The following is a 23,866-nucleotide window of genomic DNA, read 5'->3' on the forward strand; positions in this document are numbered from 1 at the left end:
ATACACACACACACACACAGATAGATGTATACATATATATACACACCTATCTGTGTATATATACATATATATACACACATATACACAAAAAGTCAGCTTTCAGTGAAATATATGTGTATAGTCTCATCTATTCAAATGACTTCACCTGTCTCTTGTAGGTGATAAAATTGTGGATCTTTGTATCTCCTTTTTGGTATATCTCCTAAGTTCCATACTCACATTTCCAAGAGTTTACAGAATGTTTTCATCTGGATCCCTCTTTGCATATTACTTATGATAGACTTCTTGATTACTTTCCTTTTCCAAATACATGTTTTTTTCCTTTACTATATAATTAGTATCTTCTCAGGTATTCTTAACAAATATATCAGTTATGTTTTCTTCTATCTTCCCCAGTCTCTGATGTCTTTCTTAGCAGTATTATTCCCTTCTTGATATGGAACATGTAAAGGAAAATGTTTGTTATTTTTTTGTTTGTTTGTTTGTTTGGAACAAAACTACTAGAAACTTGTTTATCGTACTTAGGTAATGTTCCAAAAAGGATAGTAGACATTTCATTAAAATAAACTACATTTTCTTTCAAAGGCAAAACAAATGTTTTAATTGTTTAAAAAGTACATTAATAATCACCATTCTGACTGGCCTGAGATGGTATCTCCCTGTAGTTTTGATTTCCATTTCTCTAGTGATTGGTGATGATGAGCTTTATTTTTTATGTTTCTTGGCCACATAAATGTCTTCTTTTGAAAAGTGTCTGTTCATATCCTTTGCTCACTTTTTGATGGGGATATTTGGTTTTTCTTGAAATTTTTTTTAAGTTTCTTGTAGATTCTGGATATTAGACCTTTGTCAGATGGATAGATTGCAAAAATCTTTCTCCCATTCTGTAGTCTGCTTGTTCACTCTGATGCTAGTTTCCTTGCCTGTGCAGAAGCTCTTTAGTTTAATTAGATCCCATTTGTCAATTTTGGCTTTTGTTGCAATTGCTTTAATAGATGCTGGCGAGGGTGTGGTGAAACAGGAATGCTTTTACACTATTGGTGGGAATGTAAATTAGTTTAACGATTGTGGAAGACTGTGTGGCCATTCCTCAAGGATCTAGAACCAGTAATATCATTTGACCCAAATTTCCATTACTGGGTATATACCCAAAAGGATTGTAAATCATTCTACTATAAAGATACATGTACACCTATGTATATTGCAGCACTATATACAATAGCAAAGACATAGAGCCAATGCAAATGCCCATCAATGATAGAATGGATAAATAAAATGTGGCACATATATACCATGGAACACTATTCAGCCATAAAAATCAATGAGATCATGTTCTTTGCAGGAAAATGAATGAAGCTGGAAGCCATCATTCTCAGCAAAGTAACACAGAAAGAGAAAACCGAACACTACATGTTCTCACTCATAATTGGGAGTCGAAAAATGAGAACACATGGACACAGGGAAGGGGACAACACACACCAGGGCCTGTCAGGGAGTGGGGGACAAATGGAGGGAGAGCATTAGGACAAATACCTAATGCATGTAGGGCCCTGCATATTCTGCACATGTATCCTGGAACTTAAAGTAAACTTTTTAAAAAAGTATATTATCCATATTCTTTAGATTGCACAGTTTGAAGTTGCATGATAAAATTATTGCAGGTGTCACTGTTAGGAAACTACATTTATTAGAACATACTTGCATTTCTTGAAATTGCCCCTCCCTTCGTAATAGGATTAGCCAAAGGTTAGCTTGCACAAATGTGACTAATGATTTCTTTATACAAGTAACAGATTGTAGAAGTCCACAAAACTGAAAAGAGTCCAAAAAAAAAGCATAAAAAAATGTATAAACACATCTTGAACATTCTAGACCACCATGGAGAGTTTTAAGAATAAGTAGATCTTTCACATTTCCAAATGATCCAAGAATAGAAAATTAATTTTTTTGCAAGCTAGATAAATGTCTAGGTAGGATCAGCAGGGCAAACCAACAACTGGAAAATGAAGTGTCTTTATCAATCTCTCCCAGGACTTCTGTCTGTTTTTCTCTTTGCCTCTGTTTCTACTCTGATACTGGTGATTTTCTACTCTTCACTTCTCATTCCATTTTTGAACAACTTCTCTAAGATAGAAATCAATAGGGCAACAGGGATTATACAGGATGCTTTAAACTTTCAGATGGACAGCTTCCCTGTCTGGGAGTTACCACAAACGACTTTCCCTGAGAAACCACCTCTGGTTTCATAAAACCACTGTTTTATAAAAGGTCTTCTTTCTGCTATTCTATGCACCCAAGGTTTGAAATTCATTATTTTTTGAGCTGTACCTTGATACCTATTGTAAAGCCTTTCATTGATTGACAGATGCCAGCAAGGAAAGTTTCCATGTGGTAAATCATAAGACATACTGTACTTAGAAAGCAGGAACAAGAATACACCTGTTAACAAAATTTTGCCTCTTTTAAAACTGATAAAATTATTTAGTTGATAATTCTTCCCTTGATATACAAAATATAAAATTATCTGTCAAACTATTGCATAGAATTTTATTGTTAAAAGTAGCATTATTTATTTTTTGACAAAGCATTTTACTTTTTGCAAATTAAGAGAAAGCCTAAACCAAAATATTTGTTTTACGGATGTAATGCCATCACAGTTGACTAATATTTAGCCACTTGCTAAGGGTAAAATGTTGATGAATGATGTGTTAGATCTGTCACACAACTAAATATAAACTAAATTGAACAAAAGAAGATGAAAGAGAAGTTTATTTCTCCAATTTCCAGGAAGCAAGTTTAATAAAGGAGAAAAAAAATCTTCCATCAATGGTATTTTTCAGCAATTAAAATATATAAAACTATGAATATATTGACATTCATAATGTATATAGATAATTTTATATATTATATACTTATATGTGATATGTTGTTAACTACCTCAATATATACACATTTTATATAATACATTAAGCATTCATTATTTTTATTATATACATACTATGCAATATGTATGTCCAATATTTTATTGTAGCAAAATATATATAACAAAAATTTTTACTATCTTGACTACTACTAAGTATTAATACATTCATAAGTATTATGAATACTTTATAAGTATTAATATATTCATATTGATTTGCAACCATTTCTCCCAGCCGTGTCCAGAACTCATTTATTCTTGAAAAATTGAAATTCTATAGCAATTAACCAATAACCACCTCTTTCCCCCTCCCCTCAGACCCTGAAAACAAGCTTTCTACTTTCTGTCTCCATAATTTCAGTTACTCTAAGTACTTCATGTAAGTGGAATGATATAATGTTTTATATTTCATGCTTGACATTTTACTTATAATTTCCTCAAGATTCAACTATGTTATGACATATATTATAATTTCCTTCCTTTATAATGCTGAATAATTTTCAATGAATGCATGTATCACATTTTGCTTATCCATTTATCCATTCATGGCATTAGAGTAGCTTCCATGTTTTGCTATTGTAAATAAGGCTGCTATGAATATGGATGTTCTAATATCTCTTTATTACCCTCTTTGCAATTCTTTCAAACAAATATCCAGAAGTGAAATTGCTGTATCATATGCTAATTACATTTTTTATTTTTTTCAGGAAACACCATACTATTTTCCGCAAACATCTGTATCACTTTACATTCTCACCAACAGTGTCCAAGTTTTCTAATGTCTCTGCATGCTTGCCAATATATTTTCCATTTTTATAGTAACCAGTCTAATGAGTGTGATGTGGTATCCAATTGTAATTTTGATATGTACTTCCCTAATTTTTAGTGACTTTGAACATTTCACAATTTGTTGAGCAACATTAGTTGGGTTGTTTTTTGTTGTTTTTAGTTTCAAGAGTTTTCTGTATATTCTGTGTAATAATACTTCATCATATATATAATTTTCAAGCATTTTCTCTCATTTTGTGGGTTGCCTTTTCACTGTGTTGGCAGTGTCTTTTGATGTACATTTAAAAAAAAAATTCCTTAAGTCCAATTTGTCTACTTTTTATTTTGTTTTCTGTGCCTTTGGTGTCATATTCAAAAAATAATTGAATTATTATTATTGAATTATTATTAAAATAATTTAATGTTTTGAATTTTCTTCCTATATTTTATTCTAAGGGATTTTTAGTTACAGGCTTTACATTTAGATCATAGATCATTGAGTTAATTTTTATATGTGGTGTTAGGTAAGGTCAAACTTTTTCTTTTTTATGTGAACATACTGTATGTTTTTCCGGCAGCATTTGTTGGAAAGATTGACTCTTCCTCTTCAAATTGTCTTGGCACCCTTTTGGAAAATCATTTACACATATATTTTAAGGTTTATTTCTAGACTGTATTTCATAGGTCTGTATGTCTCTTTTTATGCTAGTACCACACTGTTTTCATTACTATTGCTTTATAGTAAGTTTTGAAATCAGCTTGGTAGTGTATCCTCTAGCTTTGTTATTCTTTTTCAGGATTGTTTTAGCTATTTGGGGTCCCTTGAGATTCCATATATATTTTAGTATGGGTGTGTGTAATTCTAAAAAACGTATCATTGTGATTTTTGATAGGGACCGCATTAAATCTGTAGATAGCTTTTGGTAATACTGACATCTTTTTTTTTTTTTTTTTTGAGACGGAGTCTCGCGCTGTCGCCCGGGCTGGAGTGCAGTGGCCGGATCTCAGCTCACTGCAAGCTCCGCCTCCCGGGTTTGCGCCATTCTCCTGCCTCAGCCTCCCGAGTAGCTGGGACTACAGGTGCCCGCCACCTCGCCCGGCTAGTTTTTTTGTATTTTTTAGTAGAGACGGGGTTTCACTGTGTTAGCCAAGATGGTCTCGATCTCCTGACCTCATGATCCGCCCGTCTCGGCCTCCCAAAGTGCTGGGATTACAGGCTTGAGCCACCGCGCCCGGCCAATACTGACATCTTAACAATACTGAGGCTTCCAATGCACGAACATGGATACCTTTTGATTTCTTTTTTTTTTTTTTTTTTTTTTGGAGCAACATGGCTGTTTATTTCACCTGGGTACAGGGGGCTGGGTACGAAAAGAGAGTAGGGGAAGGGAGATAAGGGTGGGGCCGTTTTATAGGACTTGGGTAGGTAAAGGAAAATTACAGTCAAAGGGGGGTTGTTCTCTGGCAGGCAGGAGTGGGTTACAAGGGGCTCAGTGGGGGAGCTTTTTGAGCCAGGATGAGCCAGGAAAAGGAATTTCACAAGGTAATATCGCTTAAGGCAAGGACAGGCCATTTTCACTTCTTTTGTGGTGGAATGTTATCAGTTAAGGCGGGGCAGGGCATTTGTACTTCTTTTGTGATTCTTCAGTTACTTCAGGCCAGCTGGGCATATACCTGTAAGCTGTATATGCGATGCTTGGCTTGGGCTCAGAGGCCTGACATTCCTGCCTTCTTTTGATTTCTTTATGCCTTCTTTTATTTTCTCAGCAATATTTTGAGGTTTTAATTATACAGTATTTTACTTCCTTGGTCAAATTAATTTCTAAGTATTTTATTCTTCTCGATGCAATCGTAAACAGAATCATTTTCTAAATTTTCTTTTCGGATTATTCATTATTAGTGTATGGAAACATAACAGATCTTTCTGTGTCAACTTTGTACGCTGCTACTTTGTTAAAATTTTTTATTAGTTCTGATTTGAGGAGAATCTTTAGATTTTTTTTTTCTGCATATGTAACATGTTGTCTATAAAAATAAATAATTTTGTTTTGCTTTACAATATGGATTTTTTTCTGCTTAATTTTATCTGACTCCAATTTTTAATACTAAGTTGAATAGAAATGGTGAAAGTGAGCATCCTTGCCTTGTGCTTTAGTCTAAAAGAAAAGCTTTTAATCTTTCACCATTAAGGATGAGATTCACTGTTTTTTTAATGTATATATTTCACTATGTTAAGGTAATTTCTTTCTTTTCCTAGATTGTTGAGTTTTTTTTTTTTAAATCATGAAAGTGGGTTGAATTCTGTGAAATTCTTTTTCTGCATCTATCAAGATGATTATATGTTCTTTTATCCTTCATTCTGTTAAGTCATATATTATATTGATGACTTTTGTGTGTTGAACTATACTTGAATTACAGGAACAAATTCCACTTGGTCATGGTTTATAATCCTTTTAATATGTTGCTGAATTTGGTTTGTGGGTATTTTGAAGAAGATCCTTACATCAGTATTTATAACATATATTGTTCTATAGTTTTCTTCTCTTGTACTGTGTGTGTCTGTCTTTGGTGTCAGGGTAACGCTAGACTAATAGAATGAGTTGGAGTATGTTATTTCCTCGCCAAATTGTTGAGAAAGTTTGAGGAGTATTGGTATTCATTCTTTATTTTATAGAACTCACTGGTGAAGCAAACAGGTCCAGGGCTTTTCATTGCCAATAAATTTTTGATTGCTGATTTAATCACCATACCAATTATACGTCTGTTAAGACGTCAATTTTGTTGGTTTTCACAATGCACCAACTTTCAGTGTCATTGGTTTTCTCTATTATTTTATATTCTCTATTTTCTAAAAATCTCTGTTCTGATACCTATTATCATTTTCCTTCCGATAACTTTGGGTCTAGTTTGATTTATTTTCTAGTGTCTTACATTTAAAGTTATGTTGTTGATTTGAGATCATTTTTGCTTTTTAATGTAAGCACTTAAAGCTATAAATATTGATTATACAATATACTGATATACGGATGAAAAACTGATTGACAGTTTTTGTAAGTTATGCTTTGGCATGTTATGTTTTCATTTTCATTTGTTTCTAAGTATTTCATAAGTACCTCATGATTTATTCTTTGATTCACTTGTTAAAGAGTATATTGTTTAATTTCTTAAAAAATTATGGATCTTTCAGTTTTCTCCTACTTTTGATTTCTAAACCCATCCCAGTTTATTTGAAGAAGATACTATGCAAGATATGTATTATTTTAAATATACTGAGATGTAATTTGTGGAATAACATATGATCTATCCTGGGAAATGTCACCTGTGCACTTGGGAAAAATGTATATTCTACTTTTATTGGATAGAGTGTTCTTATAGCTCTGTTAAATCTGTTGTGTTGTACAAGTCCTCTATTTTCTTACTTATCTTCTATTTGGCTGTTCTATTTAGTATTGAGAGTGGAGTATTGAAGTCTCCAACTATTTTTGTAGAACTTTTATTTCTATCTTCAATTTCATCAATGCTTACTTTATATTCCTACCATCTATTACTATAAGTGTAAATGTCTGTAATTGTTATATCTTCTTGCTGCTTTAAAACTTTTATTAATATAGATGTCTTTAGTTGACGTTTGTGTTATTTATTTATGTAAAGTTTCTTTTGTCTAATATTAATATAGCTGCTCCTCCTCTCTTTTGCTTACGATTTTTTGTATGGAATATCCTTTTCCATCCTTATACTTTCAACCTACCTGTGTCTTTGAATCTAAAGTGACTCTTCCAGACAACATACAGTTGGGCCGTGTGTTTTTACTCTATTAATCTCGGGCTTTTGATTGAAATGTTTAAGCCATTTACATTTTAAGTAATAGTTAATAGCTTACTTACAACCTTTTAGTATTTGTTTTCCATATGGTGTTATTTTTCTCATTTCCTGCATTATTGTTTTATTTGTTTGTGCGTTTAATATTTTTTGTAGTTAAGCATTTAGATTCCTTCCTTATTTTATTTTGTACCTATTTTGAAGATATTTTCTTTGTGGTTTTCATGGGTATTTAACAGCTGAAAGGTAGAATGCTCTAATTTGAATAATTACAAGCCTAACTTTAGTAACATACCAAAACCCTATTCCTTTGATAACTCTGTTTCCACCCATGTCAGTTGTTGATGTCTCAAAATTGTACCTTTATACGCTGTGTCCAAAAACATAAACTAATAATTTTAAAATGTATTAAACTTTTAAATTATGTGAACTACAAAGGTAAAGCTACTAAGTAAAGTTACAAATACTATCTCTGAAACTAATAAGTGTTTGGGTTTTGAAAAATGTATTAATTGCTTAAATCATGCAGAAAAAAAAAAACTGGAGTTACACACCCTTGTTACAATAATACTAGCTTTTACAATTATTCATATATTTATTTGGCTAAAATCTTTACTTCTCTTGATTGCTTCCAGTTACTCTAAAGTGTTCTTTCATTTCAACCTGCATGATGATCATTAGCATTTTTTGCAGAATAAGTCTAATAATAAGATTTCTCAGCTTTTGTTTATCTCGTCATGTCTTAATTTTTTTCTCACTTTTGAAGAACAATATTGCCAGATATTGGATTCTTAGTTGACATTTTTTTCTTTTAATATCTGAAATAAATCATTCCACTGCCTTGTGGTCTCCAAAATTTCTGAAGAGAAATTTGCAGATAATTTTAGTGAGGTTCTGATATATATAATGATTCACTTATCTCTTGCTCCTTTCAAAATTTACTCCTTGGGGTTTCACTGTTTGAGTATAATGTCTCTAGTGTGGATCTTTTTCTGATTATTCTTCTTGAAGTTCATTGCAATATTTGGATGTTTATATTCATGTCTTTCATTGAATTTGGGGAGTTGGGGCCATTGTTTATTCAGATACTTTTTCTGCCCTTTTCTTTTCCTCTTCCCCTCTTGAAACTCCCAAAATGCAAATGTTGTCTGCAAGATGTTGTCCCACAAGCACCTTTTGCTATGTTCACTTTTCCTCAATGTTTTTGTTTGTTTTTGTTCCTTAGACTGGCAATTTTTATTGTTCTATCTTCAAGTTTACTGATTCTGTCTTTTGCCTGTTTACATATTTCTTTGAGTTACTCAAGTAAATTTTTTATTTCGGTTATTGTACTTTTCAGTTCTAGAATTTCTTTCTGTTTTCTTTATATAGTTTATTTTTATTGATATTAACATTTTGTTAATGCATAATTTTCTTGAGCTTCTTCTCATTTTTTAGTTTTTTGAACATCTTTAATACAGTTGTTTTAAAGTCCTTTTCCAATAGATTCACCATCAAATGTATTTTAGAAAAAAAAAAATTTGTTTATTTTTGTTTCTTTGAATGGGTCATATTTCCCTGTTTCTTTCTATACCTTGTGATTCTGTTTGTTTGTTGCAGAAAACTGGACAGTGGAATTTAATAATGTGGTAATCCTGTAAATCAGATTTCCCTTTCCCTCTGGGTTAGCTGTGATTTTTTGATTTTTTGATTTTTTTTTTGATTTTTTTTTTAATTGTTGTAAACTCTCCCTGTGCTAAAGATCAGCCTGAGGTATAAACTCAAGGTTTTCTCAGATTTTTTCTGGGCCTCTGCCTTCCCCCGGGCATCCACATTTTATAATCTCCTCAGCATATGCAGCTGCTTTTGAATGTTCTAGTTTTTAATTTCAGGTTCTGAGAAAAATTAATTCGGGGGTGGCATAGAGAGGAACACCAGCCCTTTTAGTCCTTTGGGAGTTACTTCAGCTAACGAAGGAGGGGCTTGCAATAACGGGGGGAGGTGCAACAATAATGGCTGATGCCTCTTTGTGTACAGCTCTGTAATCAGAAGCAACAATCAGTGATCAGAAAAGAAATCCTGATATTTGGAGGACACAGTTCTTTATGCCCACTCAACTCTTGCAAGTTGTATGTAAGAAAAATTTCTGGTGCTTCCTTGTTTTTCTTTCTTTTCTTTCTTTTTTTGAGACAGGGTCTCAATCTGTCACCCAGACTGAAGTACTGAAGTGCAGTAGGTCAATCTTGGCTCACTGCAACCTCAACCTCCCAGGATCAAGGTATTCTCCCACCTCAACCTCCCAAGTAGCTGGAACTACAGGTGCACACCACCATGCATGGTTAATTTCTTAATGTTTTATAGAGACAGGGTTCTCCTACATTGCCCAACCTAGTCTTGAACTCCTGGCCTCTAATGCACTCTAAAGGTTGAGAACCACTGATAGAGGGACATATTTCAAAATGTATTCTGTGGAACATTAATTCCCTGAGGTGTCAATAAGTATTTCAGGAATATAAACATTATTGTTCTAGGTTAAGATAAATGTTAGGAGAGAAAAAATTAGACAGTAATTTTTTTGCTATAGGACTTTCTCAGGCTTTAATATAATAAACTTGCCTTCATATTCAAAATTTTGTTCTCCAATCACCAGTCTCATTAACATACAGGAGTTTGTTACAAATGAGGTGTGTCAGATCTCATCCTGAATGTACTGAATTTGAATCTTTTTTTTTTAAGCAGATAAAATTTGAAAAGCACTGCACTAATGTACTTACCAGGGAGTGGGGCAGAGATATGATAAATAGTCTGCTCCAAAATGCACTGAAGTGAATAATGGGGAAACCCATCTAGACAGCAGTGTCTAACACAGTTAGACATCATTCCTATTTAAGATGGCCTAGATTATACAAGGCAGAAGAAACATATTCCCTTATATGGTATTGTTTTCACCATAGGGGTAGGAGGTACCGAGCTGGGGTTTGAGGAAGAAGACTTCTTAGAAACAACTAAAACGCTTTCTCTAACACATTTCATGTTTTCCTCAAGACATCTTCAACCAGTGAAACAAAAAGTAAGAAACTTAATCTAAAAAAAAAAAAAAAAAAAAAAAGAAAGAAGTAGTATACAAAATAGAGGGCTTTTTGGTTGATTTAACAGAGTATATTAAAATCTCTTTTTTAAATGAAACAGCTTTAAAAGGCAAAATGTTATAGTGGTTCACACTAAAGGAATAGTTCCAAGGAAGGATTTAAACAGCACAAGGATTAATGTGAACTAAGAAAGCCCTTCTTATAATAACATGCTCACATTCAATGGTTTCTTCCTAAGACCATTTAATATTTTCCTCAGATTCCCAACCAGACATCATCTGGATGATCTAAACTGATCAACACCTGTAAACAGTACAGATAGTAAAAATAGCATTAAGAACTCAGAGATAAGATATAATAAGCTTCTAATGTTATATTACCACGGGTATTTACTCTAGCAATATATAACTGATATAAGAAAAATTAGAAGTAGAAATAGAAATGAAGATAATTCATTTTATTTTGTAAAATGTTTGTACAAGATTAAAAATAAAGTTTATTTTAGAAATTTTACCTGTTGGAATAAACATACTAGGTATTATTTCTCTATGGTAAAAGTGACTCATAACTGTGAACCAAAATAAGATTCAATTTTATTAATCTATTAATTTTAAAATAATAATTTTCTGAAAACAGAAAGATCTAGAAAATTATTATTGTTACTATTATTAGAATATAATGTTTTTGCTATCTCATATAGTAGTAGTGTAGATATTTTCTAGTAGAAAGGAGCATATCATACATAATACATGTAATTTTTTTTACTATCTTGTGAAAATTAAAACACTTAATTTTTGCACATTACCTATGTATTAAAAATTAAAAGTAAATTAAAGCTAGATGAATTAATCAGATAAAATAATAACTAGTCCTAGGAATTTGTGACACCTGGGTCCTGATAACAAATAAAAGAAAATTCTACTTTGGAATACTATAGAAATTCTGATTATAATTAAACTTACTAGAAAAGCCATTGAAAATAAACTCTTTTACCACTGTAAAATATATAGTGATGAGATTATGTAAAAACAGTGAACCTATGATTGATTGGAGTACTTCAATGAGACAGAAAGAGTGGAACCAAGTTAGAAAGCACATATCAGGATATTATCCAGAAAAACTTCCCCAAGCTAGCAAGACAGGCCAACACTGGCCAACATTGAAATTCAGGAAATACAGAGAACCCCACTAAGATACTCCATGAGAAAAATCAACCCCAATACATATAATCATCAGATTCTCCAAGGTGGAAATGAAGGAAGCAATGTTAAGGGCAGCCAGAGAGAAAGGCCAGGTTACCTACAAATGGAAGCCCAACAGACTAACAGCAGATCTCTCAGCAGAAACCTTACAAGCCAGAAGAGAGTGAGGAACAATATTCAACATTCTTAAAGAAAACAATTTTCAACTCAGAATTTCATATCTAGCCAAATTAAGCTTCATAAGTGAAGGAGAAATAAAATATTTTTCAGACAAGCAGATGCTGAGATAATTCATCACCACCAGGCCTGCCTTGCAAGAGCTCCTGAAGGAAGCACTGAATATGGAAAGTAAAAACCAGTATTGATCACTGCAAAACACATGAAAATATAAAGACTAATGGCACTATGAAGAAATGGCCTCAACTAACCTTCAAAATAACCAGTTAGTATCATGATGACGAGATCAAATTGACACATAACAATATTAACCTTAAATGTAAATTGGCAAAATGCCCAATATAAAGACACAGACTGGCAAATTGGATAAAGAGTCAAGACTCATCAGTGTCCTGTATCCAAGAGACACATGTCAAGTGCAAAAACACACATAGGCTCAAAATAAAGTGATGGAGGAAACTTTACCAAGAAAAAAACAAAACAAAACAAAATGTAGGTTACAGTCCTAATCTCTGACAAAACAGAATTTAAACCAACAAAGATCAAAAAAGACAGAGAAGGGTATTGCATAATAGTAAGGGGATCAATTAAACACGAATAGCTAACTATCCAAACTACATATGCACCCAATACAGGAGCACCCAGATTCATAAAACATGTTCATAGAGACCCCCCAAAAGACGTAGACTCCCACACAATAATACTTGGATATTTTAACACCCCACTGTCATTATTAGACAGATCAAAGAGACAGAAAATTAACAAGGATATTCACGACTTTAACTCAGCTCTGGATCAAGTGGCCCTAACAGACATTTACAGAACTCCACCCTAAATCAACAGAATACACATTTTGCTCAGTGCCACATGGCACTTACTCTAAAATCGACAGCATAATTTGAAGCAAAACACTCCTTAGCAAATGTAAAAGAACTGAAATTATAACAAACAGTCTCTCAGACCACAGTGCAATCAAATTAGAACTCAGGATAAAGAAACTCACTCAAAACCACACAACTACATGGAGATTGAACCACCTGCTCTTGAATGACTCCTGGCTAAATAATGAAATTAAGGCAGAAATCAAGAAGTTCTTTGAAACTAATGAGAACAAAGAGACAATGTACCAAAATCTCTGAGATACAGCTAAAGTAGTGTTAAGAGGGAAATTTACAGCACTCAATGCCTACATTAGAAAGCTAGAAAGATCGCAAATTGACACCCTAACATTCCAATTAAAAGAGCTAGAGAAGCAAGAGCAAACAAATCAAATAGCTAGCAGAAGAAAAGAAACAACTAAGATCAGAGCAGAACTGAAGGAGATAGAGAAATAACCATGGAAGGATATGTGGCCATCTAAACAAGTCTTTTGATTCATTTTGATTCCTTTGACCTGAGAGTGAGATCTGTTGTCTTTTTATTTTTATATCTCAGGGTACTCATGTGTTTATTGGATGTGTTAGCAGCCAGCCAGTTGAGTAAGTACCAGAGTGGCAAAGCAGCAAAGAACCCTTGGCTTTATGCAGCCCAGATGTATTAGAAAGTTTTTTTACTATATTGGGCATGCATAAGTCTAAATATTAATATAAATATTAACTAATATTCATTTAAACTAGTAATTATGTAGTAGAATTATTGAACCTGAGGTCATTTACTACCACAGTTTCTTGTTTGGGTTCTGTGGACTCTTCACATTAGGTTGGAGCTATCCACACTATCTTTGATATTTCAGAAAGCCTAAAAATCTGCACAGACTAAATAGTTATAGTGATTTTGTAGAGGCAGGTATATATTATATGAATTAATTCTCCCTTAGAATATATGTTTTTAATATACATAGATTTATTTTGAATAGGATTTAAATAAACAGAGAGTAAAAGGTAGATTTTAAAAATTTGGAGATGCTTCCTCAGTGCCAAATTACTTATCCAAGTCAAATATCTAGTTGGTAAAAGAGTAAGGACTAAAGTTTAACTTTACTTTCTAATTAATATCCATTTTCCTAGAAGTAGAAAGCTTATTTTAATATGAAACAAGAATTGAGTCTAAGGGGGAAAAAATAACACTACCTTTCAAATTTAATAACATAACAAAGGTGGGAATGAGGAATTTATTCCCTACATAGCAACTAGATTGTAGAAAAAAAAATAAGGCAATTATCTTTACATTGGAGAAAAAAGATTTAGGACGAAAGTATGTGTTACAGGCCCAAGGCAAGCCATTAACTCATAAAAGAAACTAATATTATTTTTTAATTTTAGAACAGTTTTAAATTTACAGGAAAACTGTGAAGACAGTACAGAGACATGTATTCCACACACAATTCCACCTCTTACTAACATCTTATATTAGGGAAGTACACTTTTTATAGTTAATTAACTGATATTGGTACATTATTAATTATTAAAATCTGATTCTCCATTTATACTTATTTTGTTTTTACATAATGTATTAGAGACTCCTCTGGTCTCTAACAGTTTCTCAGATTTCCTTTATTGATGACTTTAACATTTTTGCAGTGTACAGGTCAGAAATTTTGTAGAATGCCTTTCAATTAGGATTTGTTGGATGTTTTTATGAATATTAGATTGGGGTTATATATTTTGTAGAGAAAGACTACGGTGGGAAAGTGCCATATGATCACATCATATCAAGGATATATAGTGCCAACATGATTTATCACTGGAAATGTTAACTTTGAACACCCGGCTGAGATAGTGTTCATCAAGTCTCTCCACTTTTAAGTTATTCTTCATCTCCCTTTTCACACAGTACTTTTGGGAAAGACGTCACTATGCAAAATTCAACTTCAAGAGTATGGCGTTAGCTTGACCTCCTTGAGGGAGGGTTACGTACATAAATTATTTGTAATTTTTCTGCAGATTATTTCTCTGTTCTCACCCATTTGTTTATCCAATAATTGTTTATACTAGGACTCATGGGTACTTACTTTGGGGGTGGGTTATAATCCAATATGACTCTGTTTATTCTCTTAATCAAATTGTTCTAGCTTTGGCCATTTTTCAGTTGGCCTCTGTGTTTCACCATTGTGGATTTTTAATTGTTTGCTTGTTTGTTTTAGTAAATTCTTACCTCCTGGAACAACAAGATGCTCCAGGTTAATCTTATCTGTATCATGTCCCAATCCTATAATTAGTCATTTTTCCAAAGATTCCTTTTATTGGATAATTATTAGAAACCAAGATCTGGGTATATGGTGTGTTCATTGCCACTAAACTATCTGTGTTTCTTGGCCCCCACACCTGACAGAGCAAGAAAACATACTAATATATACCAATCCATGAATGTATTCATAACTCTAAGTATTTATACATGTAACCGTTTATGTCTATAATCAGTTAAACATGAGTTCATACTGATGTCTCCAGTGTTAGCTCACAGATTATTCTAGTGTCCTACCCTTGCTTATCTTTAACTACCCACTCAAACAGTGAGAAATCTAGCTTCTAGTGTCCATTATTCATTTAACTAATGTCCAACTCCTGTACACATGTGTAGAAGCATTGTGTCTCCTGAAACTTCAAATGTTAGTCTTTATCTATTAATCTAGTTTACCTAGGGATGCATAATGTTATTACACTGTCCTTTTATGTGGAAGGGGCAGACTGAAATATTACTTTCAGAATAATGTAGTGTGAAAATGAATTGGCAAAAAAAAAAAAAAAATGCTGGCTTTAGAAGCAGACAGAGCCACAATATCTAAGAAATGAAGGTATTCTTTAAGATTTGAAAAGGCAAGGAAATAGATTTTTCCCTAGGGTCTTCAAAAGGAGCACAGCCTTACGGATACCTTGACATTAGCCCAGCAAGACTCATTTGAGACTACTGGCCTTTATAATTCTAAGATCATAAAAATCACTGTTTAAAACCACCAATGTTGTGGTAATTTGCTACAGCAGCAAGAGAAAATGAATACAAGTATTGTGAGTCATTCAAATTTGTTCTTCTTCACTACTGTGCTGGCTATTCTAGGTCTTTTGCTTTTTCATATAAATGATAGAAACTATTTATATCTAAAATATAAATTGCTTGGATTTTGGATGGATTGAATTGAATTATACCTTATGTTGGGAAGACGTATGTTAATTTTATTGATTCCTTCAATCCATGTGCATGCAATATGTTTAGGTACTCTGGTTTCTTCAATCAATGATATTTAGTTTTCACCTTTAGGCTCTGTATACACTTTGTTAGATTTATACCTAAGTGTAAAATTTTCTTCATGCTGAATAAAACGAGTTTTATTAAAATTCCAATTCTTTTGTTCATTGTTGCTAGTATATAGCAGATCAACTAACATTACATATTAACCCTGAATTTTGCCATCCTGCTAAACTCGTTTATTAATTCCAGGAAGATTTCTGTTGATTCTTTTAAAGTTTTTACATATACAATAATGTCATATGTTTAAAAAGACAGTTTTATTTCTTCCTTTCCAATGTTTATAACTATTATTTCTTTTTCTTGTCTTATTCCACTAGCTAGGACTTCAACTTCACCTGTAAAGTTCAATAGCAGTGAGTACGTCCTTACATTTTTCCTAATCATAGGGAGAAAGTGTCCAACTACTCACCACTAAGTACGATCTTAACTGTAGGTTTTGTGATGTGGTTTTTAGTTTTCTGAGAGTTATTATCAAAAATAGATGTTAAATTTTTCAACATTTTTGACATGAGTGGATATGATCATATAACTTTTCTTCTTTAGCCTGTTGATATAGGAGATTACAATTATTGACTTTAACAATTTTGAACCCACCTTGCAATATTGGAGTAAATCTTGGTCATAGTATATATAATTTGTATACATAATTATATTTGATTTACTAATATTTCATTGATAATTTTTTTCTATATTCATGGGAGATATCTGTAGTTTGCCTTGTGTTTAATAACTTTATTTGATTTTGATATTCAGGTGATGCTGACCTCATAGAATGATGTAGAAGTGTTATCTCTGCTATAATTTTCTGGAAGAGATTGTAGAGAATTGATATCATGTATTCCTTGTTTGGTAGTGAAACTTTGTAAGCCTGGTGCAATTGTTTTTGCAAGGTTATTATTGATTCAATTCCCTTAATTGATGTGGGCCTGTTTAGATTTTCCATCTCACCTTGTGTGAGTTTAGGTAGTATGTTTCTTTCAAGAAATTGGTCAGTTTAATTTATCAAATTCATGAGCATATAGTTGTTTATAGTGTTCTTTAAAAACCTCTAATGTTCACAGAATGAATAATGATAATCCCTCTTTCATTGCTAATATTAATGATTTGTGTCTTCTCTGTTTTTTTCCTTCGTTAACCTTGTTAGAAATTTACCAATTTACTAATCCTGTAAGAGAAACAGCTTTTGGTTTCTTGATTTTCTGTGTTGATATTCTGTTTGAAAGTTCATTAATGTCTGCACTAATTTTTATTATTGCCTTTCTTCTGCTTGCTTTATGCTTAAATTGCTTTTCTTTTTCTATTTTCTGAAGTGGAAACTTAGGTTATTGATTTTAGGTCTTTCTATTTTAATAAATTCCATTTAGTGCTATATATTGCTGTTTAAGCACTACTTATATAAGTTGTATTTTCATTTTATTTCATTAAAATTTTATTACTTTTTGTATTTTTGTGGCTGCATAATAGCTATATATATATTTATGGGGTACATGAGATATTTTGATAAACACATTTAATGCATAATAATCATGTCAGGGTATATGGAGTATCCAGCACCTCAAGCACTTATCCTTTGTGTTATAAAAAATACAATTATATTATTATTATTATTTTTTTTTTTTTTTTTTGAGGCGGAGTCTTCACTCTGTCCCCCAGGCTGGAGTGCAGTGGCACCATCTCGGCTCACTGCAAGCTCCGCCTCCCGGGTTCGCGCCATTCTCCTGCCTCAGCCTCCCGAGTAGCTGGGACTACAGGCGCCCGCCACCGCGCCCGGCTAATTTTTTTTTTTTTTGTATTTTAGTAGAGACGGGGTTTCACCTTGTTAGCCAGGATGGTCTCGATCTCCTGACCTCGTGATCCGCCCGCCTCGGCCTCCCAAAGTGCAGGGATTACAGGCGTGAGCCACCGCGCCCGGCACAATTATATTATTTTAGTTATTTTTAAATGTAAGATAAATTGTTGTTGACTGAAGTCACTCTGTTGTGCTATCAAATACTAGATCTAATTCTTTCTACCTAACTACATTTTTGTACACATTAATCAGCCCCACCCCCACCCCCTACCAGAGTCTACCAGACTCTGGTAACCTTCATTCTATACTCTCCATGAGTTCAATTGTTTTAAGATTTTTAGCTCCCCCAAATAACTGAGAACTCGCAAAGTTTGTCTTTTTGTGCCTAGCTTATCTGACTTAACATAATGACCTCAAGTTCCATCCATGTCTGCAAAGGACCGGACAGAAAATACTTGGTATGATTTTAATTTTTTTGAATTTTTTAAGACTTGTTTAGTAGCCTAACATGTTTTCCTTAGGAACGATCCACGTGCTGAGGAGAAGAATGTATATTGTGCAGCTATTGGATGAAATGTTCTGTAAATATCTATGAGGTTCATTAGTCTATAGTGCAATTTATTTCAGTGTTTGTTCCTTTTCTGTCTGGGTGATCGGTCCAATGGTAAAAATGAAGTGTTGAAGTCTCCACCTATTTTTATATTGGGGACCCTCTCTCTCTTTAGTTCTAATAATAATTGCTTTATATATACGGGTGCTCCAGTGTTGTGTGAATATGTATTTAAAATTGTTATATCCTCTTGTGGAATTGACCTCTTTATCATTGTAAATTGATATTATTTGTCTCTTTTTATAGTTTTTGTCTTTAAATCATTTTGTCTGATATAAGTGTCGTTACTCCTGCTCTTTTGTGGTTTCTGGTTGTATAGAACATCTTTTTTTCATCCCTTAGTTTTCAGTCTATGTTTTTCTTTACAGGTTAGGTGTGTTTCTTTTAGGCAACAATCATTGGGTCTTGTTTTTTATCCATTCAAATGCTCTATGTATTTTTATTAGAGAGTTTAGTCTATTTATATTCAATGTTATTGTTGATAACTAAGGATTTACTACTACCGTTTTGTTTTTTATTTTCTGGCTGTTTTGTGGTCTTGTCTTCCTTTTTCTTTCCTTCTAAGCTTTCTTTTTGTGAAGGTGATTTTCTCAGGTAGTGTGTTTTAATTTCTTGTTTTCTATTTAATATGTATCTGTTGTGTGCTTTTTGATGTTACCATGAGGCTTGCAAAAAATGTCTTATAACACATTATTTTAAACTGATGACAACTTAACATTGATTGCATAAACAAATAAACTAACATGCAAAGAGAAAACTAGTAAAAATTCTAACTTTATCTCCATCTCCCTGCTTTTTAACACTGTGTTGTTTTTATTGATATCTTATTAAGTTGTCTGGTCTTGAACAAGTCTTATAGCTATTGTTTTTTATCAGTTCATGTTTTAGTCTTTCTACTTAAGATATGAGTAGTTTTTACCTCATAATTATGGTGTTATAGTATTCTGTGTTTTACTGCATACTTACTATAACCAGTAAGTTCTGTAACTTCAGATGATTTCTGATTGCTCATTAATGTCCCTTTTTTTTTCAGATTGAAAACTCCCTGTAGCATTTTTTGTAGAACAAGTCTAGTGTTGATGAAATCCCTCAGCTTTCATGTGTCTAGGAAAGTATTTCTCTCTCATGTTTGAAGGATATTTTTGCTGGATATACTATTCTTGGATAAAATATTTTTCCATCAGCACTTTAAACATGCCACTCTCTCTTGACCTATCAGCATTCTGCTAAGACTGCTGTCAGACGTACTGGAGGTCCTTTGCATGTTATTTGTTTCTTTTCTCTTGCTTCTTTCGGGATCCTTTCTGTATCTTTGATCTTTGGAAGTTTTATTATTAAATTTCTTTTGGTAGTCTTATTTCAGTGAAATCTGTTTGGTATTCTGTAACCTTCTTTCACTTGAATATTGATACACTTTTCTAGATTTGGGGAATAATTTGTTATTATTCCTTTGAATGAACTTTCTACTCTACTACTCTGATCTTCCTTTCTACCTTCTCTTTGAGGCCAACAACTCTTAGGTGTGTCCTTTTAAGGCTATTAGATCATGGAGGCATTCCTTATTATTTTTAAATTCTTATTTTTTTCATCCTTCTCCTCTGTGTGCATTCAAATAGGCTGTCTTCATGTTCTCTAATTCTTTCTTCTGCTTGAGTAGTTTTGTTGTTAAGATTCTGATGCATTCTTTAATATGTCAATTGCATTTTTCAGCTTCAGAATTTCTGCTTGATTCTTTTTAATTATTTCAGTCTCTTTGTTAAATTTATCTAATAGGATTCTGAATTCCTTCTCTATGCTATATTTAATTTTGTTGATCTTCGTGAAAACAGCTTCCTTTCCAATCACTTCCTTTGCTACCCCAGCTGGTATCTCATTATTTCATGTCCCCTCCAAGTCCACTGACTCTGAGTCCAGCATGGCACCAGGACTTTCCCGGGTATTGCAGTTCTTTTTGCCTAGACTGTCGTTCAAATTTATTTAGGACCCCAGAATCTTTCAGTGGTGGGGCTTACCAAAACTCAGGTTCTGACTGTGAGGTGGACAATTTGCCTCAGGCCAGGGCTGGTCTGAATGCTCCCTCTGTGGAAGCTGACTAAGTTTTGCTCCATGTTGCTTTCTGCTGTGAACGGGCAGCTTTGAATTGCAATGCAGAGTCCCAGAATCACTGTGCTGTCCCTCCCCCAAACACACAGATTCTCTCCCTATGCCACACTGCTGATACTGTAGGATGAGGATAGGATGGTATAGGTGATTCAAAAATGTCTTTTCAAGCCTCTTCAGTGCCTTTTTCCTTGAAATGATGTTAAAACCAGGTACCGTGATTGTTCGCCTTATATTTGGTTCTAAAGAAGCAAATGTTTTGTGTGGATAATTGTTAAATTTGGCGTTCTTGCAGGGAGGACTATCAGTCAAGGCTTTTATTTAGCCATCTTGCTCTTCCTCCCATCTCATTCAAAATATATATTAATTTATCTTGAGACTTTTGTGACCTATGTATTATTTAAAGTGTGTTTGAATTTTGTTTAATATATTCAGGATTTCTAGGTATCTTTCTGTTAGTGATATCTACTTCTATGCCATTGTGGTCTGAAAATACACTTTGTATGATTTCTAAATATTTTTTAAAAATTTGGTAAAGTATGTGTTATATCCAGAATGTGGTCTGGCTTGGTGAATACTCAATGCTGAGTTTAAGAATGTGCATACAAGCTGTTCTTGTATGAAGCATTCAGATAATACAAAATGGATTTGAGTTGATTGATCATACCAATTAGGTCAACTTTATTCTTACTGATTTTCTGCTTGCTTTTTCTTTGCATTACTGAATGAGGGTTGTTGATGTCTCTAGTGATAATAGAGACATCTATTATCTTTGTGAATTATTTTTTGCAGTTTTATCAGTTTTTTCTTTGTAGTTTTATCAGTTTTTTCTTATTTTGACACTACTGTGAGGAATATACACAGTATTGTTTATCATCTTGGAGAACTGACTCCTTTATCAATATGTAATGCCTCTCTTTATTCCTGATAATTTTCTTTATCTTGAAGTTTTCTTTGTCTGAAATTAATTTTGCTACTTCATCCTTTCAATTTTGTTTACCAATAGTATATCTTTTTCTATCCCTTTACTTTTAACTTGAGTCTTTATATTTTAACTGGGTTTCTTGCATACAGCATAGAGTTGATTATTGTTTTATTATATAATCTGCCAACCTCAGTTGTTTAATAGTTACATTTCAATTAGTCACATTTTAAGTGACAGTCACATTCATATCTACCATATTTATAACTTTTTAATAGTCATTACTTTTCTTGTTTTTGTTCTTTTTTGACTTTTCTGGTTTTAATTGAATGTTTTATATGTTTCCATTTATCTCATATCTTATTGTACCAATCATATTTTAAAAGAATGTTTTAGTTGTTGCACTAAATTTTCCATTATGTCTTTTTAGATCATTTAAGTCTACCTTCAAATAATACTATAGAACTTCAGGTGTAGTGCAGGTAATTTGTAACAGAATATTCCTAATTGTTTTCCCCAGTTTTTATAAATATTGATTTGATTTATTTTCTTTATCAATACACTATCATCACCCAATAGATTGTTGCTATTACTGCTTTGAATCCAGAGGTTCATAAGATAAATTAAGAATGAGAAAAATAAAATATTTTACTTACTTTTACATATTCCTTATCTAACATTCTGTCTCCCTTTATGTAAAACCATGTTTCTGAATGTTATTTCTTTCTCCCTGAAAAGATCTTCTTTAACTGTTTTTTCCTGACAAATCCTGCAGGGTTTTTTTTTTTTTTTTTAATGACTTTTGTCTTAGAAAACCTTTGTTTCTCCATTTATAAAGGACAATATTACTGGATATATGATTCTAGGTTGTTGAGTTTTGTCCTTTCAACACTTTAAATATTTCATTCCATGCTCTACTTGATTGCATGATTTCTGATGACAAGTCCACTGTAATTTCTCTTAGGTAATTTATATATATTTTAACTTTTATTTTAGATTAAGAGGGAACATGTGCAAGTTTGTTGTTTGGCTATTTTGCATGGTACTGGCGTTTGGATACAAATGATCTCATTACCCTGGAACAGCATCATACATGATAGTTACTTTTCAACTCTTACCCCTCTCCCTTCCTCTCTACTCAGTAGTCCCCAGTTTTTATTGTTTCCATCTTTATGTTCACAAGTACACAATGCTTAGCTCCCACTTATATGTGATAACATGTAGTACTTTGTTTTCTCTTTCTGCTTTACTTTATTTAGGATAATGGATTCCAGCTGCACCCATGTTGCTGTAAACACTATTTTTTTATGGCTGTGTAGTATTCCAGGGTGTATATATATATCACATTTTTGTTATCCAATCCACCATTGATGGGCACCAAGGTTGATTCCATGTCTTTGCTATTGTGAATAGTGCTGCAATGAATATGCAAGTTCATACATCTTTTTGATAGGATAATGTATTTTCTTTAAGATATACATCTGGTATTGGGCTTACTCGGTTGAATTGTAGTTCTGTTTTAAGTTATTTGAGAAAACTCCAAACCGCTTTCTACAGTGGTTGGACTTATTTGCATTTGCACGGATAGTGTATAAATGTTCCCTCTCCTCTGCAGTCTCACCAGCATCTGTCGTTTTCTGACATTTTTTTATAATACCCTTCTGACTGGTGTGAGATGGTATCTTTTTTTTGTTTTTGATTTGCATTTATCTGATGCTGAGTGATGTGGAGCATTGCTTCAGCTGTTTGTAGGCCATCTGTATGTCTTATTTTGAGAAATGTCTGTTCATATATTTTGTCCATTTTATAACACAGTTACTTGTTTTTTGCTTTTTCAATTATTTAAGTTTCTTACAGGGTCTGGATAGAAGACCTCCGTTGAATGCTTTGTGTATAAATATTTTCTCCCATTTTATAGATAGTCTGTTTACACTGTTGATAGTTTCTTTTGCTGAGGAGAAGTTGTTTAGTTTAATTAGGTTCCACTTATCGATTTTTGTTTTTGTTATATTGCTATTCATAACATACTCATAAATAATTTGCCATGTCCAGAATGATGTTTCCTAGGTCTACACTAGGATTATAATAGGTTGAGGTCTTACATTTAAATCCTTAATTCATCTTGAGTTAACTTTTATATATGGTAAAAGGAGGGGTTCCAGTTTCATTCTTCCTTTTCATAGTGACCTATCTCAGCAGCCTTTATTAATAAGGAGTCTTTTCTCTATTGTTTGTGTCCACTTTGTCAAAGATCAGATCGCTATAGGTGTGCAGCTTAATTCACGAACAATAGTTCATGAATTTCA

Source organism: Theropithecus gelada, chromosome 7b, assembly GCF_003255815.1.
Source record: "Theropithecus gelada isolate Dixy chromosome 7b, Tgel_1.0, whole genome shotgun sequence".
Classification (NCBI taxonomy): Eukaryota; Metazoa; Chordata; class Mammalia; order Primates; family Cercopithecidae; genus Theropithecus; species Theropithecus gelada.